This window comes from Alexandromys fortis, unplaced genomic scaffold (assembly GCF_014885135.2).
Source record: "Alexandromys fortis isolate MF-2015 unplaced genomic scaffold, M_Fortis_MF-2015_v1.1 scaffold_61, whole genome shotgun sequence".
Classification (NCBI taxonomy): Eukaryota; Metazoa; Chordata; class Mammalia; order Rodentia; family Cricetidae; genus Alexandromys; species Alexandromys fortis.
The window spans coordinates 5,539,820-5,551,913 of NW_026067962.1; the positions used below are offsets into that span (position 1 = coordinate 5,539,820).

At 37.1% G+C, this 12,094-nt stretch overlaps 1 pseudogene; it reads right to left on the minus strand.

Moving 5' to 3' along the window:
* Window positions 1-890: 890 nt before the first annotated feature.
* Window positions 891-7,582, minus strand: LOC126508319 (peptidyl-prolyl cis-trans isomerase D-like; annotated as a pseudogene).
* Between the last annotated feature and the right edge of the window lie 4,512 nt (window positions 7,583-12,094).

Below are 12,094 nucleotides of genomic sequence, written 5' to 3' on the forward strand. Positions count from 1 at the left end.
TTTGCCCTCTCAGAGTCTCCTTGCAGAGATCTACCTACTTGCCTCAGAAGTTCTCTAGAACCAAAATTCAATTCTCCAAGTTTCCTTTAATCTTACATTGTTTAGTCTCACAAAACATGAATTGCTCAATATTACATTGTTTATCACTACAAAACATGAATTGTGTAGATGATGCTACCAAGTTCTGCTATAAACTTTGGGTGGAGTCTGACTACAATAGACCACAGCTGTATCAGCATCTGTGTACTAATCTTGGGGAAACACCTCCTTCTACAGCTATTTTGGGTAAGAATGGATTCCTTTCAATATCTTTCTCAGTATAGTTTCTCTTTTGAAATGAATTATCATTTTCATTATTTGTCATCTTTGGTTTGTGGAGTCTTGCTTTCTGAACAGTGCTCCTACTGTCCTGGTGAAAAGAAGTTTCTTTTCTTTACTAGAAAGCCTTCACTATAAGGATCATCACCTCCTTTTCAAAAACTGTTTTATACTCAAAAGGTGTTTGTGTGTGTGTGTGTGTGTGTGTGTGTGTGTGTGTATGTGTTATGTTCCCTCACAAGTAATTACAAAGATAGTGAGCCTTTTGGACCATTTTCTCTTACTGAAATGACTGTGGTAGCCATCCATAAGGCGTACGAGATTTTGAGAAAAATCAAGAGCACCCAAAGCATCAGAAAAAAANTCAAGTGTTTCTTTCAGAAGAGTTAGAAAGTCACTTCATATTTCCCTGTTTTGTTTTTTTTTTTCCTCTGAGTACACCAGAGTGGAAGCAGGGTTGTAGACCTCCCTGAGGTCTGCGGGGAGGAGGGAGAAGTTAGCCTACAGTCTGAGAGACCACCCGTCCTAATGCGTCTCACCCTGCCTCCTTCAGGTCTGAATGCTGGTGCCTTCTATGCCTTGTCCACGCTGCTGAATCGCATGGTGATATTGCACTTCCCGGTAAGGCGGGTTCCCAGGCATGCAGGCAGGAGGACAGTAAGATTGTAATCTGTCTCTTCAGAGGCTGGAGAGCTGTCCCTTTTGGGTCGAATTAGTTTTAGGTAGCCTCCGATGGTGGTGTGCCTACAGGATTTGGAGGAAGATGGGCTGGATCGCAATTTAAGTTTTGGTCGTATTAACCTTTATCATAGCATGAGTACGACAAGCTTGTTATCATCTTAGACCTCTCTCTTTTCTGCAGAAGACATATAACCTATAATTACCTTTGCTTTTGAGACAGGGTTTTCTCTGCATAGCCCTGGCTATCCTGGAACTCAGGACAGGCTGAACTTGAACTCACAGAGATCTACCACCTCTGCCTCCTGAGTTTTGGGATAAAAGGTGTGTGCTATCACCTTCCAGCTTTTTTTTTTTTTTTTTTTTTTTTTTTTTTTACGGTTTTTGTAGACTAGGTTTCTCTATGTAGTTTTGGAGCCTGTACTGGAACTTGCTTTGTAGACCAGGCTGGCTCAAACCTACAGAGATTTGCCTGCCTCTGCCTCCTGAGTGCTGAGTTTAAAAGCATGTATTACCACCACCTGGTTCAGCCTATCAGCTTTTTATTAACAAGGAAAGCAATGCATTTATAGTGTACAAAGATTGTTACACAGTGGAGCTTTCCTGTGGTAACAGGGCTCATGAAATTAATTTTTCTTCTCAGAATGATGTATGATAATCTTATCCTCTCTAGGTGATGGATATGGAATTACAGGATTTGGTGTTTACACTGCTGTATTAGTTCCATCATTTGGGAATGAGATGAAATTTTTGCATGCATGCCCTTGCATATTTGCAGAACATAAGTTGTTATTATTGTTGTTGTTGTTGCTGTTGTTAACACTTAAACTTTGAAGGACCCCACAGGTGAAGAGATTGCCTTGATTCTATGAACAAACTTGAAGTTTTCAACAGAGTTGAGGCAGTTAAAGACCTGAGAAACAAAGTTTGTGGAGGCCCAAAAATGTGAGCATAATTCCACGTTGTCTGAAGGTCGGAAAGTTTGAGGTTGCTCAAAATTGTTGACAAGTAAGGCTATACATCCTGACCTAGGGTGTGGTTACTTGTCACTTTTGACATTAAGAAGTCCCATATAGGTAGATTTTCTCTGCCCTGACAAATGGTCAGGAAATTCAAGCATACTTTTGTGCCTTCTTTTGAAATAGGAAGTTTGATCTTACAAGTGGTTCCTTCTGGATAATTGATCTAGGATGGGTTCACTGCCTACACAAGAGAATGTTAATGGATTGACATCTTAAAGTATTAAAGCAAGTAACTGTTCTAGTTGTCCTTTGTTTCATGTTAAAGCAGTCTTTTGTCTTCTTCCCTCTGTGGTATTGGTGTATAAAAGTGTAGGAAAAATTAAACGTGGGGCATTTCAGCATTCACTGGAACGCCCTCCTGATACTATCCTGTTTTCTGTTTTATAATTTTCCCTCTTGTATCTCCTCTTTACTATTATTTCTGATTCCCATGCCCTTATATTTGCAAGTGGCATTTTTGTCAAAGCTAGTCTCTGACAAAAGTTGAACTGTATATGTTTTGTACTGAGCCCATGGGTAATAGTGGTGGAATGTTATGTTTTATTACACTAAATTGTATGGGAACTAAATTGACATAGGCTTCAGAGTGATAGTTAATCTACATTGTAAAAAGGTTGGTTTTAAGAAGTATTCGATGATTAATGAATCTCATCTCTGTGTGTGTTTGTGAAGGTATTTTCAAAGACTCTTAGTAGAGGGGGAAGAGGCACAGCATGGATGTTGGAAACATAATCTTATTGTCTGGGGTCCTTTATGAAAACCAGGGTCAAGGCTTAGCAGTTAAATTCATTTGTTGCCCAGCTACATAACCTGAGTTTGGTGCCAGGAAACCACATGGTAAAAGAAGAGTAATGACTGATAAACACGGAGTTCCATATGTGCACAGGCCTGACATCTTAAAAATAGGAGAGAACAGAAGAGAGGAAGTAATATGGGGAGGAGAAACTATCAATAAAGGCCTTCAAAAAGTCATATGGAAAGCTGCTATAGGAGCTACCTAATATGCATATATAAACAACAAATTTAAATGGAGTTGTCATACAATGGGAGTGCTATGTCTTAACTAGTTACAAATGCAGTTAATAAAAACAAAATAAGATAAAATAAAATACTATGCATAAATGAAAAAATTAAAGCTTTGTTAGTACAAAAATTACTATTTCTGTCTCCTCATCCAGCAAGATATGTAGAAAATGATCTTAATTATTTTGTCACAGCACAAAACATCCTGCTGACAATCCTTCACACTATGATGGACAAGAATCCTCTTAAATTGGGCCAACATATAACATCGACACACATATCTACAATATAGGACTCACAGAAAACTTATTTATCCCAAGTTATATCAAGGTTAACATATATTTTGCCTGATTATCATTTTGGTAGATTTTTTTTCTAATCTAGATGTTAGATTTAGAATAAAAGATGATAGAAAAGTAATTGTGGCAATTTGAAAAAGAATAGGCCCCAAAGGTTCATGTATTTGAATGCTTAGGGAGTCCTAGGAGGTATTGCCTTTTTCAAGGAGTTGTGGTCTTGTTTGGGTAGGTGAGGCCGTGTTAGGGAAATTGTGTTGCTAAGGGTGGGCTTTGAGTTTCAAAAGCCCAAACCAGTCCCAGTCCTCTTTCTCTTCTTCTGCCTGCAGATCTGATTATAGAATTTTCAGATACCAGTTCTATTTTCCTGGTACCATGCTCTCCACTATAAGGCTAATGGAATAAAACTCTGAACTGCAAGCAAGTCCCAATTAAATGCTTTCTTTTATAAGAGTTTGCCATGGTCATGGTATCTTTTCACACTAATAGTGTAACATGGGGGGCCTGCTTATTGGGCTTTCTGTCCTGCCCAGTCCCCTAGCCTTTTAGTCCCAGAGAAAATCACACAGAGAGTCTACATTAGATATAAACTGATTGGCTCATTAGCTCAGGCTTCTTATTAGCTTTTGAAGCGTATATTAACCCATTATTCTTATCTATGTTAGCCACATGGCTCAGTACCTTTTTCAGCAGGGTAGGTCACATCCTGCTTCTTCTGTGATCTGGTAGGACTGGGAAGGAATGGGCTTCCTCCTTCCCAGCATTCTTCTGTTCTCATTGTCCCACCTTTAGTTCCTGTCTGGTTGTCCCACCTATACTTCCTGCCTGGCCAATCAGCATTTATTTAAATCATGATTGACAGAATATAGACAATTCTCCCATACCATAATAGAACACTTACTAAAACAACAATATAGGTGATTCTTTTTGATAATGCTGTTTTGTACTGATTTGAGAATGTTTAATGATGCACACATAACACTTTTACAGTTCTTGTGGATCAGAATTTATAAAACATTGGGTAGTGAATATATTTATATCAGAACAATATTCCTATATTTATATTGTGTATTTACTGAAAAATAACACAAGAAAATATCTAAAACCACAGTCAACAACACTAAAATCAATCTACTTAATCTATTTTTAATCTCTCTCTCTCTCTCTCTCTCTCTCTGTATGTGTGTGTGTAGGGTGCAGAGTCCAGAAGAGAGTGTCATATCCTCTAAAGCTAGAATTACAGTCAATTGTGAGTATCAAACATTAAATGCTAAGAACCAAATTTGGGTCTTCTAAAGTTTTGCTGAAACATAGCCATGGCAACTAGTAATAATACATAGAGTTGTGACTGGCTAGCTGGACAACACATTCTAAAATTAGGTAAGACTTTACGACTTTTAAAGAATAGCTAGAAAACATTCTTGGTTAAAATGAGGACAGAACACTTTTTAATGACATCCACTTTATTTCATAATACTTTATTAAGAAGGAACCTATGATAGTACTTCTACACAAACAACAATAACAAAGCATCAAGAGGAACACATCAGATATCATATGTAGACAGTAACTTACATTATCTATTATATAATCAATCTGTAATACTTAAACAAAATTTAGTCTTTATTAAACAGTCATTTTCGCATATGCTGCACTTCTCTAAACTTTTCTATGCATTTATTACTTATTTGACTTTAAGCAGTTCTTCCTAAGTAGCTTTATCTGCCAGGCCTATCTCCTGTGCCTTCCTAAAATCATCCAAAACTTGATCATGTTCCTTTAATTCTTGCATTCTTTGCACGTTGCAGTATAGTGCTTTGATATTTGATGGATCCATTTCAGGAGCCTCCAAACAACTGTCAAATGTTCCCTGCCAGTTTGACATCTTCAATTTACAAACACAATACTCAGTAAACAGTATAAGGATATGGGTTGCAGTCTGGATGTATCTCTTGTCTCAGCAAAAGCCTTTGAATTGCCCACATACCTTAAGACTTTTGCATGTCCTTAGTACCCATCCTCCAGTTCTGAGATTTGAAAAAAAATGTATTTTACACTTTTTAAGTATTCAGTTTCTATTAAAATCTTGTCTGCATCTTTTAAATCTATATCTGCTTCATCTAGTCATAGTATTCTCATTTTTTAACTATTCACATACTGAATTAACAAATTGGCAGGGTTTTCATCATTCATGTCTACATTTTCAAGCATTCTTGGCTCACCTGATCCTTTAATTGCTTGAACAAATACCTTTTTTCACACCCATGTGAAGAGTTGGAGCTATTGTGATAAAGAACTGAGGACCACATGGATTGAAGCTTGTATTTGCCTGCTCAGCAAACCTTCCCAATTGTGCTTTTGGTGAAAATTTTCATCATCAAAAGTTTTACAATAAATACTTTTTCCTCCAGTCTCATTCTGAGTTGAGAAGTTCCCACCATGAATCATAAATTTCTTAATAAACTAGGTGGAAAGGACATCCTTTTAAATGGCTTCCCAGTTATGGATCCAGTGCCTTTCTCTCCTGTACACAATGAACAATTTTTTTCCTGCTGTTTCGTGAACAGTATTTGCAAACAATTCTAAAACAATTTGACCAACCTCCTCCCAGCTGACATCCATGTCAAAGAAGATTGGTAGCTTATTGAAGTTGGAGGGCTTGGCAGGTGGGATGAGAGGGACATCTCCACTATGAGCCAGGACCTGAGTACCTAATGAGTGAGGGGGTGGGACTCAAACCCTACTGCTAATTTGTTTCTAAAGGAACATGATTACAACTAACAAGGAAAGTGATTATTAAAGATGCCTTAAAAATAGAAAAGGAAAAAAAAAATAAAGACTGTCCTTTCCAAAGAATTGCTATAGTTCCTAAACTACTCTTAATATTTTAAACTCAAAATTCACTGGTAATAGAAAAGTGGACATGTGATGTAGGTGCTTCAGCCTACTTTATAACAATCAATGCAACTGTCTGCTTTAAAAAATAAAATAAATATTTGAATTGAGTTGATTCTGATATGCTCTTTGAAAGGAACAGAACCTCACTGAGTCTATTAAAAGAGAGAAACCCATTCATGTGATGTTTCTCAGATTCTAGCGTGCAACTAAAATGTAAGAGGCCTAAGTACTCATTAAATGACACTGGATCTCCCTCTCCAACCTCTTATCTCTCTAGATACCAAGGTTTATTGAATTTTTGTTTTTATTTTCCTTTCTTGTCACTGAACAGCAAAAACAGTTGTTTGCACTGGAAGTATGCTAATTAATGTTCTGTTACTCTGATAAAACACCAGGACCAAAACAACTTGTGGAAAAATGAGCTTACTTTGGTCTGAAGTTCCAAAGATGCAAGTGTCCATCATGACAAGGAAATACGACTGCAAACAACAGGCTTGGTTGCAGAATCAGCAAGCCGAGAGGTGACATATTCAATGGCAAGCATAATGCGGACAACGATCTGGATCAGTTAGCATCTATGTAATCTAAAATAGGCCCTCTGTGTCATACTTCTTTTTACTAAGCTGCACACATAAACTTCCCAAACACTACCACTTATGGAGAACCAAGCTAATTTTCGATATTACAGTGTACAGTTTTCTTTCAAAACTGAACATTACTCTCCCTTAACCCATAGGCCCATGGCCATTTCAAAATAAAAAAATCATTTTCCTCATTTTTGAATGTTCCCAAAGTCTTAGTCTTAACACTTTAAAAGTTTTAGAGTCTCTTCTGAGACTCAAGGCAATCTTTTAAGTGTAATGCTTCTGCAAAATCAAAAAGCAAATCTCATACTTACAGCATCTAATAGCACAGGGTATACATTACCATTTCAAAGGAATGAGACCATAGTGAAGAAATACTGAACCAAAGCAAGACTGAAACCCAGCAGATCAAACTCCAAATCCTGAAGGTCCATGTCCAGTGTCTGGGAGTAATTTTTAAAGGACTTAGAAGGTTCAACTCCTGAGTTTGCAGCCTGCAGCAGAAAATCTCTATCGAGCTGATTCCACACCCTGCATGTGACTCTACCTAGTAGATATATCAGGATACTGTTATCACCAACACCTTTTGGTTGTCATGAAATTCAGAGTTCTCTATCCTGCCTTTTAATGCTGGTCTCTTAGAGCATCTGGCCTTTTCGGGGCCTTCAATACATACTCCACTGGCACGTGCTTCCTGTCCTCGACAGCAATTGAAAATGGCAGAGAAAGAATCCACGAGCCCGTTCACAATGGTACTTTCCATCCTCTAAATCCAGTACCATGCAGATAGCATTGTCAATTTCATTTGCCAGTGTGGGATGGCTGCGGCCCCCTTGAATCACATCCACAGAAGCATTTTGTTTGTGGTAGTTTTCTAGGAGCTTAAACTTTCTTAGAAATTTTCTTTTTACAAATGAGAAGTTTAGCTAGGTGGAAACTTGTCCTCCGGGCACTCTTTTTGTCCCAGTGCAGAGGCAGTTGCTCCTTAATGACTCAAATCTTCTCTTGAAACACATGCCATGTCTCTAACATCAAATGTCTTAGTGCTCCTTTTTTTTTTCTCAATATATTTATGTCTTTCTGCCTGTTTTCTTATTATCTATGTAGAAATTAATATGCATTATCCATAACAAATCAACACTGTAGTAGCTTCATATTTCCTCCACCAAAAATTAGTCCCTTATATTTTAATTTAGACTCTGGCAAGTTCTTTGGACAAAGGAAGAAAGCAGCAATATTCTTTCCCAAACCATTACAAGAATAGTCTAGCCCTATAACTGCTATACAAGTTCTTACTTTCCTCTACAACCTCTTGAGTGGGGCTTCTGCCAACTGCTTTGCTCTCAGCACTACTGTCTTAGGTTACTACCATGGTGGTCCTTTAAACTCTGCTTAGAGCTTTCAGGTTCTTATCTAGTCCAGAGTTTCAAAGTCCTCCATGTTCCTCCCCAAAACAGCATTGCCAAGTTTTCATACTAAAAGGTTGCTCTCTGATACCAACTTCTGTATGAATTACTACTTTTCTTTTGTAATAATAATACATCCTGAACAAAGAAGAGTTTGGACTGAGTTTTCTAGAGAATAAGAGCCTATCCTGGAAGTGAGGAACAGAAGCCCCCTGCATGCATTGGGGTAGGAGTAGGCAGCTGTGATATCAGACCTTCAAACACAAAAAGGAAGCATCGGTAACTAACTCAAAGTGGGATGAGGCTAAGCCTTCTCGAAACCTGTTCCCCATGATGTAACCTCCACAAACACTGCCAATAACTAGGGACCAAGTGTTCATACATGAGCCTATAGGAGACATTTCTCAATCAAACCCCTACGGAAAGATACTACTGATTTCATCTCCTAAGCTGGCATCGCCTCACTCATTTTTATTTCTGGTCCCATAGGAGACATTTCTCAATCAAACCCCTACGGAAAGACACTACTGGTTTCATCTCCTAAACTGGCATCGCCTCACTCATTTTTATTTCTGGTTCCCAGTGGTCTAAATGATGCATTCGTTCTGTACCAACTAGACTTTTCCATTAAAAGCAGAATCCTATTTAGTTCGGTTGAGTTTTCTTATGTCAAGTGTGTTCTGAAAGAGGATGTTGTGGTACTATGGAATGGTACAGGATTTCAAAGAGTCCCTGAGCACCCAGTTAAGCAAACACAGTAGAATTAGCCAAAGTATGGAATAGCCTTGTGATAGCCAAGTATTTATCTGCAGTGAGCCAGCAAAGGCAAGAATAATTCAGAACATTCAAACAAGTGGCAGAAGGAAAGAAAGTGAAACATGAAAATGAAAAAAAAAAAACGAAAAGCTAAGGAAAAAAATTAGCATGCAACTTCTCATCTGCATATATCAATGGGGATATATCAACACAGCAAATGGCATTAGTGTCATCATAGCATATAGTTATACTGACCAAACAGCTGATATCATCATTCAAAAACAAAGTCAGTTGATCACAAATTTTCACGATACCATAGATAGATTATATTATTGTCTGACAAAAAAAAAGTAAAAGAAAAAAATGATTTTGTTATATTAACTTTCAAATTATGAATGAAAGAGACTAAATACCAATGTGAAACCTAAAATATATGTTTTAGATGCAGATCTCAAACAGTGTCAGGATAGCATCCTTTGCATAATATTATCATAACTTCCATTTCCCTGTGGACTTCTAGATGCAAGTAGACTCCGGTTTCCTTATCTTTATTTCCAATAGAAGAAAAAGCTGGCTAATCTTTCTGAGCAATTAGGTGTACAGAAAAGTATCAGATTCCTCCTGCCAGGAAATTTATCTTCACAGGTTATCTCGTTGCTTTAAAGTCTATCATGAAACATAAGAATTAGCAAGCTCACTAGGTTGCCTTTGAGGATACATAAATGTAATGGCCCGACAATTGGATAAGCTGTGAAAAAAAAAAAAAAAAAAAAAAACAGATTGGCCTTATAACAATTAGCCTGGGTAAAGCAAAGAGGGGTGTAATCTGTGAAGCCTGGCTAAGGAGCATCACATTCATTTTCTCACTGAAGATCTGCCAGCCTTAATGTGGGAGATATCCTAAGGTATTAGTCCAATTATTCTACAGCACTGATCCTCAGTCCAATTATCCCAGAGCCCTGGATCCCCCAAAACTCTATGCATCCCAAGTATCTCCGGGGCTTACAAAACAGCTTACCGAGAGCCACTTTGGATATTCAGATTCTAACAAGCTCCCAAGTGGTGCAAATACTGCTGACTTGCCCCTATATTTGGAAGAGGTATGAAGCAAAGATGTGATCGGGTTCAAATATTAAAATATTTGATTTTCATGACTCATACTATATGCTGTATTTTTATACATGCACGGAACTATATAGAAACTAGTAGAATGACCATAATAATAAACTGTGGAATACAGATATTCTTTCAGAGCAGAAATCAATTGCATATGTGGAGAGTGTTAATTCTCTTTTCTTTTAGAAGGTAGAGTTGATATATAGAAATACGAATTTATACAAAGTATTATTCTTTATAAATTATAATGCAAATCACATTTGAAAACATCAGCTTCTTGGTACCACTCTCACATATTAAATATGTTGATCACCTCTAGGCTGCAGAATTTCTTTGATTTGCAATCAAGTGGGTCCTGTGTAGAAAGTTACCTGAATGTACTGTGGTGCATATGGTTCCCAAATAACACTGTATATAAAAAAGATGCATGTTAACTGTTAGTTTTGCTAGAAGGAATGTGGACAATAAATAGGTTGCCCAAAGTTTTAATTTTGGCAGGCAACTGATTTAAAATAGAAATTGTACTCGTATGACTATGGTGACTCATCACGGGACCTTCCAATACAAAGGAAGGGGCAGGAGAAATGGATCAGCTGTTAAGAGTTCTTAATGTTCTTGAAGAAGAACTGAATTTAGTTCACAGTGTTTGTTTGAGGGAGATCACAGTCCCTTGTAACTCTAAATCCAAGAGATTTGACATTCTCGTCTGATTTCAGTCATCTGCAGCCATTCTCTCTGTCTCTGTCTCTCTCTCACACACACTCTTTTTCTCTCTCACACACTTTTTCTTAAATATTACATATACAAAGGAAAACAACACTCAACATGTCCAATGATATAAATAAAATCAATAAAAAATGTGCTATTCTTTAGTTATTGGTACTTTTATCAGTATCAATGTTTTGCTGCAGTGTATGGGAATTTAAGATACAAATCATCTCTTCCAAAATTGAATAGATAACCAGCAAAGCAGAAATATTGAAAAATGTATAGAATCTATGTATTTCTTCCTTTGTACTAAACTATTCACACACTTTCCTCGTATTGCAAAACATGAAAAACCATATACACACATATATGTTTGTATATGCATAAGTACTAAACACAGCAGAGCAGCTTCAAATAGGAACATTTTAACAATTTTTCCTCTTACACAATTTTGTTTTCATTTTAAGCTATAAAACAAATGTGACACAATGCCAGTAGAAATTACTTAGATTCATATCACTTACAACATATTGTGATTTCAAAATGATTGTGAAACTTTCAGCTTCTACAAAACTATATTCATAATTTAAATATAGGTCATCATATAACGTGCGTAGAAATATAAACTTTTTATTTTATCATGACATTATATTTCACAGAAAATTGATTGCCTTTCTTGGCCACTTGATCTCTCAATCCTTAGGAAATGTGTTGCTCTATAACTCCATCATAATTAAATGTTCTCCTTATTTTTATTTTGGCATCTTCAGTTTTAATTTCACACACCTTCTCCAGTGCAATGGGATCTCTGTAAATGCACCCCACATGATCATGAAGAACAGACAGCGCCCACTCTCCCCACAGATAGGAATGGATCCCAAAGCACTACTGAACAATGATGAAATTCTTACATCCCGTGAGCTCCTTCTGGGAGACTAATTGGGAAAAGTAGGGGGAAAAGAAAACAACAACAAAAGATCCATTTTCTCTGTTGGCCAGCCAGCATTTTTATATTATAAATATTTTTGCAATTGGACTTACACAGTCCTTTAAAAAGAAGTCATTAAGATTATTCTCATTTGTTTGTACAACAGAAAGTCACAAAGGCAAAGCTTCTATCAGCCTTGATAAGTGAGTACCCCTTCTTCAATTGATACTTTCTGTGTGAAGTTAACATTGTAAATCACCATAGGTTAAAAACAAAGGAAACCTTCCTTTATCCCAATTTTCCTGTTTCCCCAAGTTCCCACAATCCTCCCCTTCTCACTTTTCTCTCTCCGTCCCCCCTT